This window comes from Melitaea cinxia, chromosome 27 (genome assembly GCF_905220565.1).
Source record: "Melitaea cinxia chromosome 27, ilMelCinx1.1, whole genome shotgun sequence".
Taxonomy (NCBI): domain Eukaryota; kingdom Metazoa; phylum Arthropoda; class Insecta; order Lepidoptera; family Nymphalidae; genus Melitaea; species Melitaea cinxia.
In genome coordinates, this window is record NC_059420.1 from 11,161,594 (window position 1) to 11,183,375 (window position 21,782).

The 21,782-nt window shown below is 36.1% G+C and overlaps 1 long non-coding RNA gene across 2 annotated transcripts in view; it reads left to right on the forward strand.

Moving 5' to 3' along the window:
• Window positions 1-21,222, forward strand: part of LOC123667062 — a 32,654-nt gene extending 11,432 nt beyond the window's left edge. The window contains exons 1-2 of one of the 2 annotated variants that reach the window (XR_006745372.1): window positions 12,326-12,519; window positions 20,669-21,222. This is a non-coding gene — a long non-coding RNA (uncharacterized LOC123667062). Of the gene's footprint in view, window positions 1-12,325; window positions 12,520-20,668 lie in introns of those variants that run through there. The other variant, XR_006745373.1, reaches the window with a different exon arrangement.
• Window positions 21,223-21,782: the final 560 nt, after the last annotated feature.

Consider the following 21,782-nt stretch of genomic DNA (forward strand, 5'->3'; position numbering starts at 1 on the left):
GAGGGTTTTCCTTGTATTCTCTGGGATTCCATCATCAGATCCCGGTTTCCTTATCATGGTACCACACTTGGGATATTTCCTTTCAAACAAAAAAAGTATTATCAAAATCTGTAAACTATTGTGTGTTTGAAACAGGGATTCCAAAATTTTCACACAATTTTCATCTAATTTTTATCTGGGCTATCTGGATCCAACCTGGATTCAATAGTTATCATCGTTTTTTATTTGGGATTTTCAGCAGGCACTCGGTAAGACTCACGACAAATCATATGTAAAAATCATCCCAGTAGTAATTTCTTGCAACACTTAGAGCTAACATTACTTCTCTTTTAAGAATCTCTTCTTCAGAATAATAGATCCCTTGTAACCAGTGCCTAGATTTATTCCAATTATTCCGTATAGTATACAAACGAACTAACAAACTTAACATCATTATAAGTATTAGATATTGAACAGTTGTACGAAAGACGTTGTTAGAGTATTCACTTTCTTTAAAAAAAACTGATTTTACTAACCATGAGATACACTCAAGTAACTATGGTCATATCTCTTGATTAATTTCATTAATTAATATTCAATAACAATTAGTATTCAGTACATTCACATTTATAATTAACAATCCTTTTCGATTGTTTGTTTAGTTTGATTGTTAGTTTGAATATATACAAACTTAAATATTATTAAATATTATTTACTCTACAGACTGTCTCTATAAAAAAAAAAAATACAATTCATAATACTTGTTTATAAGTTAAATATTTTCCGTAAAAATCATACAGTATTATCTTTTGAATGACTAAACCGAAGATCATATATATTATTATATATTGATATGCTAAGGTAAGATTTATGTCTCCCTTTTTAGAAAAAACCTCACAATTACTCCAGATAAATCAAGTACTCTACCGGCATCCACAACTAAAAAACTATTATTGCTTTTGTTTTTGTAAATTAATTGATTATTAAAATTCATATATACGGCCGTCATATATACGGCTTTAATTTTGAAACAAAGTCAACATGATTGATGGTCGGTAAATTTTTTGTTCAATTTCAAATCAACTCACGTATAATCACGTATAATCTTTAGTAATTTTGTAAAGTGATAATTATTATACTTATTTAGAGCGAATAGTGGCACGGGTATAGCTAGTTTATACTATAATGACCAATCGTTTCTTGTTTCCGGAATGTATGTGATAGCGCGTAGAGCCGTAGATAGAGGTGTTGCTACTTACTGTTACAGATTTATGTAATGTCATAATGTGACGCACTGCGTCACTCGCTCTTTACAAATTATTGCCTTGGAGACAGAAGCGATTTTAAAACTTTAATTTTACAATATTACTTATTTTCTATTGAAGAGAAACTTCTTTTGAATCGCATAAATGTATAGGATATAATGAAATTGATTACATACTTTTTTAAATGGTTAATAAATCGTCTCGGCATTATGAATTATGATTCATCAGACTTAGCTTTAGGGATTATTATCTCAGAAAATTATAAAATAACTCCAACGTAGTAGGAGTATTTACTATAAAAAATAGTACGCATACACCTTTATGAAATTATCAATTAAAATATATTACTAGATATTATTGCAAACTCATTTTAACAATAATTCTGCAGTGACGCGGCCTTGTACACACGCTTTTACATAATAAACCCGTGCTCACACGTCACGCTGACATGTTAGAGCCAAGATAGGTATTATTAGGTGAAATGCACAACTCTGATATATCGTATCAACAATGTAACTGACGCTACGCCGTAAATGATTTGTATAGAAAACACGTGTTGAAATTAGAATTGAGACATAGATTAGGATGAGGATTGCGGAAAACGAAGATGTCTGGCGCGTATTTGGGGAGGCCTATTATGTCCAGCAGTGGAATGCAATAGACTGAACCCGCTGACTGACTGACTGAAGCAATGATATTAAGAGGTATACCATTAACACCGTAATAGCTGGAGTAGTTTACGTAAGTCACAAAATACACCAATAGCATTTTGTGTCCTCTCCCAAGCGTATTTTGACTAGTCCGTTGGCGCAGTTTGTAGTGACCCTGCTTTCTGTTCCGGGGGTTGTGGGTTCGATTCCCACCACGAGTCTAGGTGCAATATAAATATTTATTTATATATGCATTATTTATAAGTATGTTTATCGAAAATGTAGCTATATACCAGTCGGCTTTTACCTATAAACACAAGTATTAAGTTGCTTACTTTAGGAACAGACGACCGTGTGTGTATTGTGTAGATATTTATTCATTTACATGCCCACTTCTACGGGTATAGGTAAATGTAATTTGTCTCATTTTTAACCGACTTCAAAACAAGGAGGTTCTCAATTCAACTGTATTTTTTAATGTGTGACCTCTTTTTACTTGGTAGACCGATTTCGATTATTCTTTTTTTAATCAAAAGACGGTGCTTGCTATGTCGTCTTATTTAAATTTGTTTAAGATATGATGAGTCCTTTTTAAGCCATTTCTAATACGTTACCTGGTCGATGAGATTGAAGTCGGTTTTTCTGCGTTTGCGAGCAAATACAATTAATATCAACAATCATACGTTACTTGGATATTTTATTACGTGCTTGGACTTTGAAATTAATTATTTTTCTTTTTTGGCGTATAAAAAGAAGTTGTGGTGTTAATAGATTCGAATATCTATACTAATATGATAAAGAGTTAAAGTTTTTAACTGTGTTTGTTCGCTTCGCAAATATTGATCCGATCGTGAAAATTTAATTTACTTTTTCATTTTCTTTCACTAACAAAAAGCTACACTATATAGGCTATATTTTATTGTTATTGAAAAAGAAATTCAGTGAAAAGTAATCAATCAAGTAATGTGCGAGCGAGATGAAAATTTTACGGTACATTTGCATCAGAAAAATAATTAACGCCCAACTAAGTGGACACAGGTCGGCTAGTGTCTGATACTTTGTTACGATTTCATTACAAGAGTAAATAATTCCACGTCTACTTGGTATATTGAAATGGCACTTATCGACTCATCCGTAGAATAAAGTCCGATCTGTAGATTTGATAGTTTTCAGTAGAGGCTGAAGAAGTTGTTGACTTTTGTAACTCTTAAACGGTGAGACTTGACATTTTGATTTTTTGGTATGTTGTTACATTGCCTCTGTCTTGTAAAATGCTTTGTAGCGTATATTTTTTAAGCGTTTATAACACGAGATAGTGAGTTCTATGTTACCATATGACGTTTTACTGTGGAATAACTTAGGTCCGTAGTGTATATTATACATTGTTTTACGGAAATGTCTAAAATAAGTGACGTCCCATATTAAAATGGTTCGTTTTTTGTTGGAATTACCCATACCTTTAAGAGTCCTTTGTGAATAATAACATTGAAATATAAAACATAATTTTAGCCTAATTATAACTAAACTCTAATGTAACTAAATAAAAGACGAAAATATAATTTTAATTGTTTTTTAATTTAAAAAATATCACAAAATAGGTAACAAAACCATTAGATGGCATCGCTTTGAATAGCAATCACATCACAGCTAGATTAGGTTAGAAGTTTCAGATCTATGCTCCTGATAAAACAAAATAAATGCTTTAATTATAAAATAAACAATAACATAGATTTTCAAATAACATTGAGCCTTTATAATTTTACAATTAGAAGCACCTAGACGAGGCTCTATACTTTACAATTAAACTGTATGTAAACCTGGTGACGTAACAGTTAAAACTTAAAATAGGTAGTAATTAAATGGCATATCGTATCACATTATTTATTGTGTGGTAGGTAACTAGTAAATAGGTAGCCTAGAGGAATTACAGTAAGGACTTAAATAGCAGTCTTAAACTTATAAAGGTACGTGAATATTTATCACTAGCTGCCCGGACAGACTTCGTTAATAGTAAAAATTAATTTATTATTATGTTTTAGTTTCTTTTTTTTTGTATTAAAACCTCCGTTACCGGGCCCTAAGGAACATCCAAAAAATAAATTAGCCGAATCGGTCGAGCCATTCTCGAGTTATGCGCTTAGCAACGTTTATTTTTATTTATATAGAAGAAGATAACAACGAAAAAAAAAAAACGCATTTTTAATATCATATCCAAAATCGACCGTTCCAGCGGGGATCGAACCTGCATCTCCGACTAACTATGTCAACGTGTTACCATACAATAAATAATGTGATACGATATGCCATTTAATTATTATTTTAAGTTTTAACGGTTACGTTACCTGTTTATAGTATACATACAGTTTAATTGTAAAGTATAGAATAAGATATTTAAAATGTTTAGAATTCCCTAATGTGTGGGTAATACACAAAATTAAATAATACGGATAAAACGTATTTTTAAATATTTCACTAGTGACTGAACTCAAAATAAGTCACTTAATAATCAGCCTCATTAATTTATCAATCACTCTTACTTCGTAGCCTAGATGTGTGTAGAGGAAATATTACGTAGACAAACAATAAATTAATCTGTTATGTGCTTCTATAATTACTTTTTAAATGCCTTGGCATTTTAAATGCCTTGCAGCCTGCTTATCAATGTGGTGTTTTTCAAAAGATTTTTTTTCCTGGACATTCATCGCACTGATCCTTTTTGGGAATATGGAAAGCTAGATTGAAGTTTGAGTTGACAATTTCACGATACTGGCGTTCTTTTATAGCCTTAGATGCGTATTCCTCTGAGCCGAACCATTGAAGATATAATTTCAACATTTTCGCAATACTTAAGTCCCCTTACAGGTAAAGTTTTTGGCTGTTCTTACGGATATAATGCGATTCATTGGGTACAAATGCCCGAACATGGTCACAGACACTTTGTTTCATTGCATCATTTATAACAATGTTGTGCTTTTCGTGACAACCCCGTCTGTCCTCTTCTAATATAGCACTTCCATTGTACTTCTTCCACGCAGTCTTAAAGATACAAGTTGAAACTGCAAGACTATAAATGAACATAATTTGTTATACTTCAATTTTTTCGCAGTGAGATGCATGGGATTACCTGTAATCAGTGGGAGATATTACTTAAAACTATGTTTTCTATTATTAACAGTGTCATTGTTTAGGCATCATTTTTTTTTCTTTATTTTGATCGGAATATTTGATAGAACGTTTGTAACAGTATTTACACGATGGCCCCATTGTTTTTACGCCTACGTACTACGTACGGCTTTACCCTTTTTTGTTACGTATTTTTTACTAAAGTTCTTAAAGGATTTGCGTTTAAGGTCTGTCCATTCTTATGGGTGCCTCTGCCGCTTTCTAGTCGTTGTAGTAGGTGTAGTGTAATTGATTGAGTACGAAAGAGCAGGCGTATTTGTAGTGCTAAATGAGGACGAAGAAATCAAAGAGCCTACATGATTAGCGCAGAAAATGTTATCGCAGGACTTATTGAAATTAGTAGGAGACGGAATGGGAATTAGCACTGATAGTCCCAAATTTATCGGAGTAAACCTATCGTCAAAAACTTCTAAGTTTTTAAGCTGGCTATTGGTGAATTTTCGAAACTAGAAGGTGCTTCCAAAGAAAGTGTACTAGGTTGAGTGCTGTAGACTCTCTCGGTAGACAGATCAGACGTGGCATTCGGTATTGAGCTGTCGCAGGTAATTTCTTTGGTTCCATTATCTTCATGCAGGATTTCTTCGTATACGTCAGCTAGTTCCTGACAAATTTCTTTTGCACCAGGAGGCAATGATGACGTTTGATGTGTCATAGTGATTTCGTTATCATACACAACTAAAATTAAAAGAAAAAACTGTATTTATTGTAGGTATTCATAAAATACTATTAATATAATATGTTAGCAATTAATTGAACAAATGTTGAATTAAAAATATTTATAAATAACAATAATTTCAAACGAACAACGTCCTAACTGATTTAATTTTCCCTGTAACAACATCCCATCTTAATATCGAACCGCTGAATCGAATCACAGATTCCGTAGAAAAACGTCTGATAGTCACATATAATGCTTCAAAGTTCAATTTTGTTCGTATAAAATTGTCCTTATATTACATAGGACTTCTACTTTTTACTATTTGTTATTATATTAATAATGGCTACCAAGTGAATATGTATTACGACAAACGCATTTTCGTACTCAAAATGATATTTCACTACCCCTCCGTCAAAAAACGTCTTATGTAAAAATCGATCGCCCACAACTAGTAATTGACATAAAAAAAATACATATAAATAATATTTATTAATTTAAGACCTAAATGTTATATCACGAAATAATGTAACAAAAAATCGTCAACTTACCAGTATTTACGCTGTTCTTTGTATAAACAGCATCATATTTTGTAAATGTTGAATTAAGATCAAGCTCTTCTGCGTCATTTTTGAGCATATCCAACATTTTCCGAGATCGTAACATCTCTAAAAATATGTCTTTTCATGCAAAGCACCGATGAATTACACTTTTATATCAAAGGGAAATAAAGCTAAGCGCATGCCACAAAAATACCCGTTTTTCCAACGAACAACGGCCAGAGTGACGAACGGACGGGGCGCTCGCGCCGCTCCTGCTGCCCAGGCGCCGTCACTTGATCACTTAGTGCGTTATTATGCGGAGCAAATGTCAGATAGAACGTTATTCGATTCTATATTTCCGAAACTAAATAAAATACGAAAATTCTAAAAACGTACGTCTGTAGAGCTCGAATTGCTTATCTCGTCTAGCTATTTAACTCGTTTTTGCTTCATGATCACATCGGACTCTGTTCTACGGATACGTCGTTATGTCATATTTTAAGTTATAGCTCCGAGATCCTGTGAAAGCCGAATTCAACTTCGTGAAGCACAATTTGCGTCAATCCATAAATATAAAAACAGACAGATTGATAATACAATAATACAAATGAAAATAAAATGTAAATAATTGTGTTTGCTCACAAACGAAAAAAAAAATCAACTTCATTTACATCGACGAGTAATACAACGTAGATCGACGAAAAAATAGTCAAGTAAATACGCGTTATCAAAGATTACTCAAAAATTAGATATCAGATCTCAATAAAATTTCAATGAGACCACATGATAAACACCAGCTTTCAATAAAATTAAAATTTATCAAAATCGGTACACCTAGTAAAAAGTTAATGTGGATTTTCGAGAGTTTCCCTCGATTTCTCTGAGATCCCATCATCAGATCCTGGTTTCCTTAACATGGTACCAAAGTAGGGATATTCTCTTTCTAACAAAAAAAGAATGATCAAAATCGGTACATCCAGTAGAAAGTTATGCGGTATAATACAACGTAGGTCGACAAAAAAAGCGTCAAGTAAAAACGCATTATTAGATATAACTCGAAAAGTAGTTGTTAGATCTCAAATAAATTTAAATGGAACCAAATGACACACACCACCTTTCGATCAAAAGAAAATTTGTCGAAATCGCTCCACCCGGTCAAAAGTTCTGATGTAACATACATAAAAAAAAATACAGTCGAATTGAGAACCTCCTCCTTTTTTGGAAGTCGGTTAAAAATAATATAAGAACGACCTCTTTTGTGTATAATTACTCTGTATTTTGCGTATAAAGCTTTGATCCTTCTCCTACATGGGGAAAGAGGCCTATGCCCAGTAGTGGAATATTACAGGCTGAAGCGTTGTGTGTAATTACGAATCTATTAATAACAGACTATACTCGTACCTATATCAGCGACATTCAGAACAAATTTGTAGAATATTTTCTATCTGGCGAGTACGAAATTCTTAATATAAACTTGGTTATTTAATTATAATGAAACAACTTTTTCGGATTTTATCGAGGTTTATTAGATTTTTTACATTCCCGATGTTTCGGATACTTTACAGTAACCACGGTCAGGACCAGGTCGATTATTTAAGTTTTCAAGACTTTGTAGTAGTGTAGTTATTAACAACTTGATCGAAAAGTACACTACACTTATATTAAAAATAATAAAAAAGACGTTTCAAGTGTTTCCCCAATTAAAGGCATGACTAATTATTAGAACTTCTTGAATCTTACTACTGTTATAAATGCGAAATTTGTATGGATGCTTAATACCCAATCCCTAAGTAGGAGTCGAACCCATGACCTCGGAAGTCGGAACGAAAATCGAGGCCATTGCCAACTGGTAATAAACGAACCGGTAATAAACGAACCGGTAATAAACGAACTGCGTTATAATTTATCTCTACACATCACTTTTCATCTGCTATTAACAATAACTACTATACGTAAGTAGGTTCACATTACATGAAAGGTTATTCCCCTAGTTACAATGAAAAACAAACGACAAACGAATATTAACAAAACTTATCTTTATTATTATTATTATTATTTTTATTAATTGTGTTCATTTCTTAAAAAGGTTCCATCATTTTAATTGTGGTTTTAGAAATATACCTACCTACTGCTTCGTATGAAGAGAAAGCTTTACAACGTGTACTTTCTTGATCATATTTAGGCGCTATAGTTATATTTCAAGTCCTGTAATTATTAATTAATTACAGGACAAACTTATTTATTAGATGGCGAAGAAAACAAAAATAAACATAACTCCTACGCTGGCGCTGTCACGTTAAGTTGAATATAGTTCAATGAATCCTACATCAGAACTTTTACAGTAGGATATTAAGTTGAAAACGGAAAACTTCATTTGTACGGATGAAGTGATTTTTTAGAAAATTTCTGACCAATCTATGTATATAAAAATTAAACGCGTTGGTAAGCGCAAAACCCAATCCTGAACCTATTTGTCTAATTTTTATCTTCGAAGTTCCTGTTCTAATACTTTGTATAACGTAAGTTAAAAAAAGACCTTTTTTTTATGTCATTAGGTCGGCAAACAAGCGTACGGCTCACCTGATGGTAAGCGATTACCGTAGCTTATAGACGCCTGCAACACCAGAAGCATCGCAAGCGCATTGCCGACCCAATTCCCAATCCCCCCAGGAGCTCTGGTCACCTTACTCACCAAAATGAACACAATACTGCTTGAAAACAGTATTATTTAGCTGTGATCTTCTGTAGGTCGAGGTATAATTTTTTTTAGTGCAAAAAAGTATAAAATATAATAAATAAGATATGTACAAAACCCAACGAGTAAAGTTCACGCTTTTAAGAAATCGCAAGACGAAACGACATCTGTCGAGTCAGCTACAGTCGAGGTTATCGCAATAATACACCTTGCAATCAAATTGCGAATTCTTTTTGAGTCACTTATCTTTATCACTGATAATGATAACATTGCTAAAGAAAACGCTACCATGCCTTTTTTAATCCTAAATAAAATACTATCATAAATTTCCCTTTCTTTATATTTAAGGGAAGCTTTACAAATGCTCTAATTACTACCTAAAAGCACATAAAGTATGGGATTTCGATCAACAAATCCGCCACTAATATTACTAACAGAAAGCTAAAAATATAAAAATAAATCTAGTCGACGTCAAAACCTCTAGACAAGTAACGGCTTACTACTGCAGTACACAATTTTTACGCAACAATACGAAAAGGCACCCCGTTGCGTCATCTCCAACTTTTCGGGCAATCGGCCATTTCTTACGTAAAGCAGATAACATTCCGAAACTCACGTGACAAAAATTAACGTTTTACATTATTTTTATTTCCATAATCAGTAACTGTGTGTAATTCATTATATTCAACGTTACATAGCAATTTTATTATTATATAAAACGATATCCACAAATCTTAGTTGTTCATGCCTTTTTATGACATTATGAAAATCATTTGGCAATTAATTGTGCCAAATTGAGTATATAAAATATTTCGCCAATATCAGTTTTAAAGTTAAACTTTTATTTAATATATTATTTATTATTTTCATTTTCAAATATTCAATCACAAAGACTATAACTAATTAACAATAATTTTGTAGAAAAAAATTGTTTAAAATCACTATCAATTTTTTTTCTTACAGAATAAAAATAACACTGTATTAACATTGACAATGAAATGATTATCAAACAAAAAGTACTCTTATTATATTGCATATTTTAAATTTTACGAATCAATCACCAACTTCGATATGACTTTATTTTTATCTTTTGGTACACAATTTTTTTTTAATATTTTTATACAAATTACGAGTAGGTATAAGTAGATACAGCAATTTCAGAAGACTATTGCAAAACCAAATTTTTGCACCTTTATTAATCTCCGAATTTATTCAAAACTCTAAAATGATAAGCACATTACTCTTTAACAGTCACAGTTGGTTAATATTACTGTCCTATTGTCTCAAAGTTTATAATTTAAGACATCCTGTTACAATTTGATGCGAGGCGATATACAACACTCTTTAGTCAGCTAAACACTTCTAAGAATTTAAATAATTGTGTTTATTCTTAAACAAAACAAAAAATAACTTAAGCTTATATCGACAACTATAGTACAGTAAGTACACATTATTTGATTTCACTACAAGCGTATACGCATATAATAATAATAAATAATAAATATCTACACAATACACACACGGTCGGCTGTTCCTAAAGTAAGCAACTTAATGCTTGTGTTATAGGTAACAGCCGACTGGTATATAGCTACATTTTCGATAAACATACTTATAAATAATGTATATATAAATAAATGTTTATATTGCACCTAGACTTGGGGTGAGAATCGAACCCATAACCCCCGGAGCAGAAAGCAGGGTCACTACAAACTGCGCCAACGGACTAGTCAAAATACGCTTGGGAGAGGACACAAAATGCTATTGGTGTATTTTGTGACTTACGTAAACTACTCCAGGTATTACGGTGTTAATGGTAAACCTCTTAATATCATTGCTTCAGTCAGTCAATCAGCTCAGCCTATTGCAGTCCACTGCTGGACATAGGCCTCCCCAAGTTCGCGCCAGACATCCCCGTTTTCCGCAATCCTCATCCAGCCTACACCGGCAATCTTCGTAGATCGTTGGTCCAATGGGCCGGAGGACGTCCCACACTGCGTTTGCCAAGACGCGGTCTCCACTTCAGTTATGGTATTCGCATGTATAATAAAATCCCACAAACGATTTTGCAATTGTCTCATCATAAACTTAAAGTGTTTATTAAAGAGAAATTAACAGATAAAGTTTATTATTCGATGCAGGATTACATAGATGTATCGAATGTATGGTACGAATGATAAAGATGTGTGGACTTAGTGACGCTGTGTTTCATGCAAGATATTAGTAATTTTGTCTCAAAGCCTTAAGGACGGCTTACGTCAGAAATGATTATGTTTTTTTTAGTTATAATCAGGCTAATAAAATAAAGTATATGTAGTACGTAAGATATAATAATTAATAGATTTAAGAAAATTGTATCTTAAACATTAGAAACTATGTAATCGTACTGTAAATAAATGTAAGAGTGAGACGAACGATAAATAAAATCGATCGGAGAACCTCCACCTGTTTCGAAGTCGGTTAATAAAACCTTTGTATGCCTATAATGGCTATAAAATGCCCTTCTGTAATTCAGGCTTCTGCCCTACCTGTCCTGTGACTGTCTAGACTATGTGAAGGCTGACTAGGGGTAAATTACTTACCATACACTTCACTAAACTGACAATTTTAATATTGTTTAACCCGCATAGAAACCCTAGTTAATATTTTGTTAGGTGGTGCATTTAAATACGCTTAATCTATACAAATGAATAAAATGGGAGTGTCTGTTTGTAATATTAAAATAACCGCTATATACTAAATGCATATGGGTGTATACACGGTACATATACCAAAATAACATTTTTTACAATTTTTGTCTGTCTGTCTGTCTGTTTGTTCCGGCTAATCTCTAAAACGTCTGGACCGATTACGAAGGGACTTTCAGTGGCAGATAGCTGAGTATTTATTTTATAACTCTGCAAACTGAAGAATAACTTTTTTGTTAAATTCCTCGTGGACGAAGTCGTGGGCACGGCTAGTCATGCAATATTTTTTTTTAATAAATGTATTTGTACGGAACCCTCGGTGCGCGAGTCCGAAACGAACTTAGCTGTTTTTTTTACTAGTGAACCGTGTTACAGTATATAAACAATCATCTTTGAAATAAGGTAGGTAAGGGCTACTTATTTCTATCAGAAGCCATAACCACAGCAAACAGCCAATGGCGTATCAGAATATTATTAAAAAAATTTAGATTGAAAAAAGGAGTAATTTTTTATAGAATAAACCAATATAGTATGCACTAAAAATTCTAGACTAATAAAACGAATGTTTTTATAAATTCCGTCGGATTAAGAGCTCTTACATCAATTTGGTAAAATTATCGTATCGAATTTACCCTATGACCTCATTAAGAATCATAACAAAAATAATTAATAACAAATACCCACGCATGAATCATTCTGAATTACTATGAGTTATCGTAGACTAAGTTCTTCATTTATAATAGGATCTACGCCGGGTCACGACCTCGTTGCCCGCCAGTAGCCATCGATTGGATACCGCTGCCAACGCGCCCCGCGGAAACTTACGCAACACTACTTGTATTGAACCGTTCCTACAATTATATAAGGTATTCTTAGTGAATCTCTTCCTGGGGGTAATATTAAAGATTATAAGTCTTCTACGTTTTCCTGGTAGCCATTCTTGTTTTACACAAAGTTCTTTCTCGTGGTATGTAATTGTTTGAGGTAAGAAAATTTTCTTAATATAATTTTCTCGATTTTTAAAGTCAAGTACGTTCTTTAGACTTTTTTCTTGCTAAGGCTGACAATTGACTTTGTTCGTATTACTAGGGTTTTTTTGACTTAATTAAATCTTTAGATGTGGAAGACAATCTTACAAGAGCAGGCAATCGTTAGATTAGCTATGGCACTTTCTTATGTCTGCAACATATACTGACTACTATTAAAGAGTCAACTTTTTAAGTGAGTATAAGTTGTTTGTTATCTATCACACCAGGACTACTGGATGGATATGTATCAATGTTGGCATAGAAATAGGTTACAGTCTTAGTAAATAGCACAAGGTAATTTTACGTCCAAGAAAAGTATACGATTCCTCTAGGATAAATTTTCAAGTGAATAACTGGCCAGTAATAACTAAAATTCTTTAACACTAAAAAGAAATTACGGTACTTAAGAATATAGCCACCCCCTCTCTTCCCGTGGGTGTCGTAAGAGGCGACTAAGGGATAACACAGTTCCGCTACCACCTTGGAACTTAAAAAGCCGACCGATGGCGGGATAACCATCCAACTGCTGGCTTTGAAATACACAGGCCGAAGACGGGCAGCAGCGTCTTCGGTGCGACAAAGCCAGCCCTGCGGTCACCAACCCGCCTGCCCAGCGTGGTGACTATGGGTAAAACACATGAGTTCACGTTATTTTTGGCGTAAACTTGTGGAGGCCTATTTCCAGCAGTGGACTGTATAGGCTGTAATGATGATGATGAAAAAAAAATTAATATTTCTTGTAGTTTCAATTATCTACTAATACCTGTGCCTATTTTAATCTCTTAATAATGTAGTTTCATAAAAGGCATTCTGGATCGATCGAGTTAATGCCCTCACACAAGACAGCTGACGGTGCGATTAAATTAGAACCGTAATGATTTCTGCTCATCACAGTTATTAGAGTAAGGCCATCCATCTATATTTAAATTTTCTTACACGGTCATTTGTTCTAGGTCGTAGCGTCCATTATTTTATTTTTTTTATTTAGGGATTTTTTTTAAAAAAGCTGTAAATGTCAGTCCCATTATATCCTTATCATAATCGAAAATTCAGTAATAGATTTTATTCTTATTTTATATTTTAATTTAAAACTATAAATTAATCTTTGCCGTCTCCGACATTGGAGTCGCGAATATACTTTGAAAAATTCCTACAGAATTTAAATATAATAAATGTTATTATTACTTTCTTTCCCTTTTCTCCGTTTCGAACACATTCTACCAAAATATGTTTAATATTCAACACTACAAGTCTACAAATATCACAGTTCGTGAATTAATTTTTTTTAAATATTATTACCTTCTGTGCCATAATTGTGATAAAACTAGATATGTGCTTATAGTATTTTTTTACTATTATAATTATTGACACAGTGTACAATCCGCTCTTCTACTTTAGAAAACACTTTGTTTTCGTTGAACTACTTCACTACCTCACTTCTTCACAATGAAATAACCAGACATTAGGAATGAACTATTATGTATATTTCCAAGTGCATACATACGACCGTCCAACGAGAGTAGTGACCTTATGTCACTTTCTAGTAGGGGTATGCTCGGATAAGAGTACGCTGAGATTATTGTTATAGGCTGATGGCCCGTCAAACTAACTCGACACATTGACACCTCGCTGTTGAAAAGCGTGGGTGGGTCGAGCGGAATGCAGTGCAAAGAAGACTTATAGTAAATGATAGTGCCTCCACGGGCGGAGTATCAATCATTTCTAACAAGCCGATAATTAGCTATCCTAGGACTTCTAACTGACGGCTTAAGGAAGGTTTCCTGCACCAACATGACGTCGACAGGGTGGTCCCTAGGAATTGGAGTACTAAGTCAATTTGCCGGATAAGGCCGTTTGCGTTGAAAGTAACATCGCTGGGCGATCGCGGTTTATTCCTAGCATTTGTAGCCATTAAAAACTACCAAGGGATTGCTCTATGAGAGCCGCCATGCTGTCAAGATTAGCCCTAACACTATCTAGATAAGCCTTCATGCCTAGCAATTGGCTTTTGGTGACTGCTTCCGGTTTAATGCCGGAGAAGTGGTAGAAATAGGGATGCCGTTGGACAACGGTCTAGCCCAGGCTCCTAGGGGGTTACTGACCTGAGGGGTCTTTTCAATGGATGCGGAGGTGTTCTTTTCCGCCTGCGGGACTGTTTGCTCCGTAGGAGGAGCAGAAGGGGTGATAGTTTTCGCCGGCTGAGATTCGGCGGAAGCGGGGCTGGGCTTGGGACTCGTGTTCGAGTTCTTGTGGGCTTTGATAGCCCGTGGGCGTCTGCGCGGGGCCTTTGGGCAGCCGCGGTAATTCGCTGGGTGCCCCTGCGAATTGCAGAGGACGCAGCTGGGAGGAGTCAAGGGGTCTGGGACCTTACGAGGACAGTCCGTCGTACTGTGGTCTCCTAGGCACTTTACGCACCTAGGCTTCATGAAGCAGTTGCAGGCGGAATGCCCGTATTTTTGGTAATTGTGGCATTGTCCGGGGACGCCACGTTTGAGAGGGGCTTCTACAGTGAGCCCGGAGAGATGACACACTATTTTTATGTTGTAGATTTGTTTCCCTTGCGAGGAAAGTTCAAGAATACAAAGAACCATGTTGTATGGTTCCTTGGTACGGAGGTTGTACATCCTTGTACTCCCTTGACGAGGAGATCCTGGGCTTTGAGGTCCCCGTGGATCGACTTAATGCCGATGTCTTTCGGGAGCCCGTGAATGTAGCCGATTTTTTGGGCTCGAAGCAGAGTCGCGAGTCTGCGGTGAGAGTCAGAGTCCTGCAAGTTGATTGATTGATTTGATTGATTTTTTTGGCCCTCATTAGAGAGTGACATGATTTTTTTTTTTTTTTTCGAATTGTGGAGTGCTGTTGGCCCTAGCGGCCTTTACAGCGTCACCGGTGAGAGGGGCCGGGCACTTAGGCAAGCCGGCCGCGAAGGAAGAATGGGAGCCCTCTGGGAGGGCTCGGGGGGGAAAAACGCCCGCCCTAAGGGTGTCTCCTAGCGAGATCGCACCTCGGCTTAGAGCGTCGTCGGAGTGGAGGAGGCGCTATGCGGAGCGCTGAGACGGCTTACGGACGGTCAGCTACGCGCCTAGGCGCGTCCGAACCGTCAGAACGCGGGGACCTCGCCCTCGCCGGCGGGGGCGGTGTGTGTGTGTCCTGTGTGTGGTGGTGTATATGGCGTTAAGCGCCTTGATCCTATCGTCAGGGTCGGTTAAGACGTGCATAGGACGCCTTTGTACGGTCTGTAAGTTCCCTCTACCTACGTATTTGCAAGCCTCTGCTACAAGAGGATTTGGGTGACTGCGCGCTCTCTCAAAATACGCTGTAGCGAGTATTTTGAGGTGCTTCGCGATTGAATCGATCTTAAGGTCGCGATGTAAGTCGACATTACGCACGTACCACGGCGAGTACGTGGCAGTGCGCAGAAACTTGTTCTGAATGATTTGGAGCCTATGGATGAGGGTTGGCTCCACATGAGCGAAGACGGGGCACGCGTAGGTCATAATAGGTCGTATGCAGGCCTTGTATAATGTGAGTGACATGAGTGTAACACATTTAACTTAAGTTTTAAAAAAATCAAAACATTAGCGCGATTAAAAATACAAGTACCGCCATCTATTAGTGACCAATTACATTAAAATATTATACACACAATCCATATATTAATTTTATAAAAGTAACTGCGGATTTTCTCGCCGATGCTTCTCTGTAGAATTTACATTCCGAATCGGTGGTAGCTTTACTTTAAAAATAATAATCACTTAAAAATTTAAATTTATAAAATGACGATTCGAAAATTCTTTTGAAACCTGTCTGAATAAAGATATTTTTGACCTTAATATATTTTTACCTTAAACCTTAACACACTTAGTATCGTAGAGAGAGAAAGGACTGTATGGTTTAAGTCCGCCTTTGTGTCATTATATTTTTTATGTTGCATGGTTGCACAACCATGGTGAATAAATAAATCCACTTTTGTACTTCACCATGCAATTTTAAGTTGTGGAAAAATGAATGAATCACACAATTCCAAACAACAAACATACATAAGTATATACACTCGAAACTAAAATCCTGTATATTTACTGTCTGGAAACAAGCTGAAGATAGTGTCTAAAAAATAATAGTAGGTACGTCGACTTCTTCGAGATTTCTGAATTGATATATCGCACCTTCGGTGCAGCAAAGTCACATTTTAGCAGTCTTTTTAACCGACTTCTAAAAAAGGAGGAGGTTCTCAATTCGACTGTATTTTTTTATGTATATTACATCAGAACTTTTGACCGTGTGGACCGATTTCGACAATTTTTTTTTTAATCGAAAGGTGGTGTGTGTCGATTGGTCCCATTTAAATTTATTTGAGATCTAACAACTACTTTTCGAGCTATATCTAAAAATGCGATTTTACTTGACGCTTTTTTCGTCGACCTACGTTGTATTATACCGCATAACTTTCTACTGGATGTACCGATTTTAATAATTCTTTTTTTTTTTTGGAAAGAAGATATCCCTAGTTTAGTACCATGATAAGGAAACCAGGATCTGATGATGAGATCCCAGATAAATCGAGGGAAACTCTTGAAAATCCGCACTAACTTTTTACTGGGTGTACCGATTTTAATAATTTTTAATTTAATCGAAAGCTGATGTTTGTCATGTGGTCACATATAAATTTTATTGAGATCTGATAACTACTTTTTGAGTAATCTTTGATAACGCGTAGTTACTTGACTATTTTTTCGTCGATCTACGTTGTATTACTCGTCGATGTAATTGAAGTCGGTTTTTTTTTCGTTTGCGAGCAAACACAATTATTTGTTATGTCTTTTAATAGGACTTTTTAATATTTCAATATAAGATTTTTAAACTATAGCAAAGAAAGTAAACTATTAATTTTATAAAGATTTCAAGCCTACCATAAATAGTAATCCAGAAATGAGGAAGATAGGCGAAAAAAAAAATTAAAAGTCCTCTCCTGAAAATTAAGAAATGAGCTGTTGTGACTTTGTTGCACCGAAGGTGCGATATATGTAGGGGGAGTCCGGGAGAGTCGAGTCCCCTTTTACTCTAACGACGACACTACGACATTTAATTAGGAAGCAAACTGATGTATACCAGGTACAAATGGGTACATATTTATATAACCTAAGCTACTTCATACGCATTAATTTGAGAATTAAATAAGTATATATTTTTTTGGTTTGTGGTTCAAATGTCCACAACCCGAGTTGACCTTTGTGGAAGGGAGATTTGACCATATGTATTTGTAAAGGGAAAACAATGATAAATATGTTGGAAATCTTGAAGATTTAATAAGAATAAACACAATAACATGTTACTTATTGAAAAATATACTGGAGTCACCTATAACCATTAAGAACGTAGTCATCAATGTCGCTGCATTAACAAACAATCAAAAATATAAAAACGCTATAATATAACATAAACTTTTTCGTTATTTCTTGATTATATTTATAGCATTCCTTGATTCTTGATATGTCTAATATTTAACATTTAAAATAACTTTTTTTATCACAAATTCAATTGTAAATGGGCAATTTGGACGGTATTATGTCATAAACGTATCATATAAACAGTCCACTAAAGAGATCATCATCAGTTTTTAATATTTGTAAGACGTATAAAAAATCAACTGTCTTCGCATTGATGACGTTTAAGATTTTGTTTATCTTTACTGTCGTGTTTATTTTGTCTATCTTTTTATCATCCCAACGCATACATCATGAACATATCTCTTGCACGAAATACAGAGTCCCATGTCTAGCACTCGGTCTGTTTTGGATACAAAATAATACCACTGCTTATAAAACTCCAGACCTTCATTCAAATCACCTTCACTGCTATCAACATCCGTGAAATTATTTTGTAGTTTCCTCTTTTTTAGTTTCTTCTTCTTTGATATCTTTTTGAGTGTTGCATATTTTTACGACCACCATCAGATGCTGTTTCATTCCTACTATCCTTAACAATTATTTTTATTTCCTTTAGGTTTTTTTTTTTTGTTACCTGTTTTCCTTTCAGTAAAAGTAACTAGCCAAACTTACCTCGATTTCTCGCTTGCTAAAAGCTTAGGACAGTCTTGTATATCCCGTCTCGTCGTATATGTATGTACATATACATATACGATGATGTAATAATAAATTTTCTGTAAAACCTATCCGAGGAGCAGTTGAATTACTGATCATGTCTCCCGCACCAATCATGGTTGAAGTCTCCCTTTTTTTTTACGTGGGGAAAATCCATCATGGATACCCTCCAGCGCGGGGGCGCCAGAGGGTTATGTCAGACTCCTACTGACTAAAAACCACCACGTGTTAGCAGTCATCCGCCTGGGTGGGGCGAGAGGGGTCGCGCTAGCATTCGCCACCTCGCCTCAGCGGTAGACCTGGACAAAGCTTCCGGGCCCCGGCATGATGGTAGGGTGGCCTCGCTCACAACAAGGCCACCCCTCAGACGTATGGGGTCGTGTCGTCCGGCCGGCCGAAGTCCCCCGACTATCGGCCGCCGACCCCACTATTACGAGGGGGGGAGGAGGTGGGCAAACCGCCTTCTCCTTGCCCCCAGAGGCGTCATCCTCTCTGGCCCGCTCCACGGTCTCCTTCTGCGTCATTACCTCTTCGCAGAAGGAGACCACCGCCTGCCACGATCTCTCGCTGTCAAGCATGGCCTTTACGACACTCGACAGCGAGAGATCCCGTCCGAGAACCGCTGAAAGCGTGCGCCGCTGCGGTTCCCAAGTGGCGCACGCCTCCAGCGTGTGGAGCGCCGTATCTTCTGGCGCTCCACACTCGTGGCAGGCTGGAGTCGCCTCCCGTCTCGCGATTTGGTGCAGGTACTTACCGAAGCACCCATGTCCGGAAAGCACCTGCACCAGACGGAAGGTCAGCGGCCCGAACCGCCGCCTCACCCACTTCCGGAGGACCGGCTTCACTGCGTCCACCGTCCACTGCCCGGGGACTGGCGAAGCCAAGTCCTCCGTCCACCGCCGCAACAGGGTGTCCTGCGCCAGCCTCTGCATGCGTGTGAGCTCCTCCCACGTAGGAGACTCCCCCCGGGATCTCCTCGCCGCCTCAAAATGATATGTTTCGGCGAGGATCTCCGCCTGCAGTTCCCGGGGGGATCACCGGCCAGCACGCACGCCGCCGTCCAGGACACCGTCCGGTAACCGCGTATCGCCCTCGTCGCGATGACCCGCTGCGGCCGTCGCAGCTGGATTTTGTTGGCGCGACCGAGGGCGTCCGCCCAGATGGTTGAAGTCTCCCTAACCTAACCTTCTTCACTTTAGCACCTGATTACAGAAAAATGTGAAATCATAATATTTAATCACACTGCAAACCTAAAACTACATTAATTTAGTTATCCAAATGATAAGAAAGTTATTGCTTACCTTTAAATTTGTCGGAGAAATGTTAAAATATAAAATAAAATAAAAACTTTTTTTCCTGCTAGAAATCATCAAAAACGTGTTTCTTTCACTTAATATCAAACCAGCATAATGGCAGCCAATATGGCATAGTCAAGCATTAAACGAGCTTGTAGTGACCTGACAGCAAACTAAATAGCGCAAATATTTAAATGATTTATTCGAACTGAAGCATCTCTGCTCCCTGGGCAAGTGTCCCGGACTGACCCTACGTTATATTTTTTTAAAAAATTAATAGTTAAAGCTTATTTATTATTCGGTGCAGGACTTATTCGCCAACCACCATTGGAACAACAACGTGGTGAAATAACCTCTTTTCCTTCTCCTACATGGAGAAAGTATCCTATGCCGAGCAGTGAGATAATACAGGCTGAAGCGAATTCGGTGCAGGATTATATTACGTAATGATAAAGATGTGTGGATTTAGACGCTGTACCTACTTCATGCAAGATATTACCAGTTTCTCAAAATGAATATTTGAAAGTGCGTTTGAATATTATTTTAATAAAGTTATTTTTTATTTGTTTTGTACTTTCTTTATTATTTTAGTGTCTGCTGCATTACCGGTTCTGTGGAAATATCAATTCACTCTGATGAGGAGTGCTGGAGAAAACGAGAGTTCTTTTTACATGTAGGTAACCTATATTATTGTAACGACGTCAATACTTAAAAATTAAAAATGAGTGTTATTTTTTATCTAACAAATATTCCAAAGCAATTCGAAACGATCATTTATACCATTAGGAAATATCTTTGGACTGTGGATGTGAACAATGTCCATTCATAAAAAAAAAAATCCAGATCATTACTAGTAACTGTTACTAGAGACGTCGTCACTGGCATGGCCGGCTGTTACAAGAACTGACCGGATTAGAGGAGTAGAGCCGGATTCTTCAATTTGTAGACAATTATTGAATCATATATCTCCAAAAGTCCTCGCCACAACACTAGCAACGATGTACGAATTTAGTTATATTTAAGACGTTTTAGTACTATTATTGTCACACTTATCGATACAAAAATGATGATATTATAATATTATAATCGGCCGAAGTCTGTACATATGATAAAATTATCAAATACAATTTTTTTTTTAATATTTTCGTCAGAGTTTACTTTTGATCTAACATAATCACAGAACGCAAAACCTTTAATTGCATGCGGTTTAATTTTAACTGAGGAGATGTGACATAAGAGTATAATAGCTCTAGTTTAAGTGTAGTTAGTATAATCTATAATAATATATATAAACTCTGATGTAGGTTTCTCAATACAACATTGGTAAAGAATTTAAGTAAGTATTACCCTAATACTAACAGTATTTAAACCATAAGGAAGTTATTTCGTAAGAAATACTTTTTCGAGTTTCGATTAGTTACATAGTATAAAACAAAGTCGCTTTCTCTGTCCCTATGTCCCTATGTCCCTAGGTATGCTTAAATCTTTAAAACTACCCAACGGATTTTGATGCGGTTTTTTTTAATAGATAGAGTGATTGTAGAGAAAGGTTTATATGTATAATAACATCCATTAAATAGTAGAGAAATACTACGAGAATACGTTTCTAATGTGATGTCGTAAATAATTACATTTTTTCCGCTTACATTGCTAACGCAGCCTGAACCCTACGAGATTTATCAAAATAATGTACTAAGTATTGTAC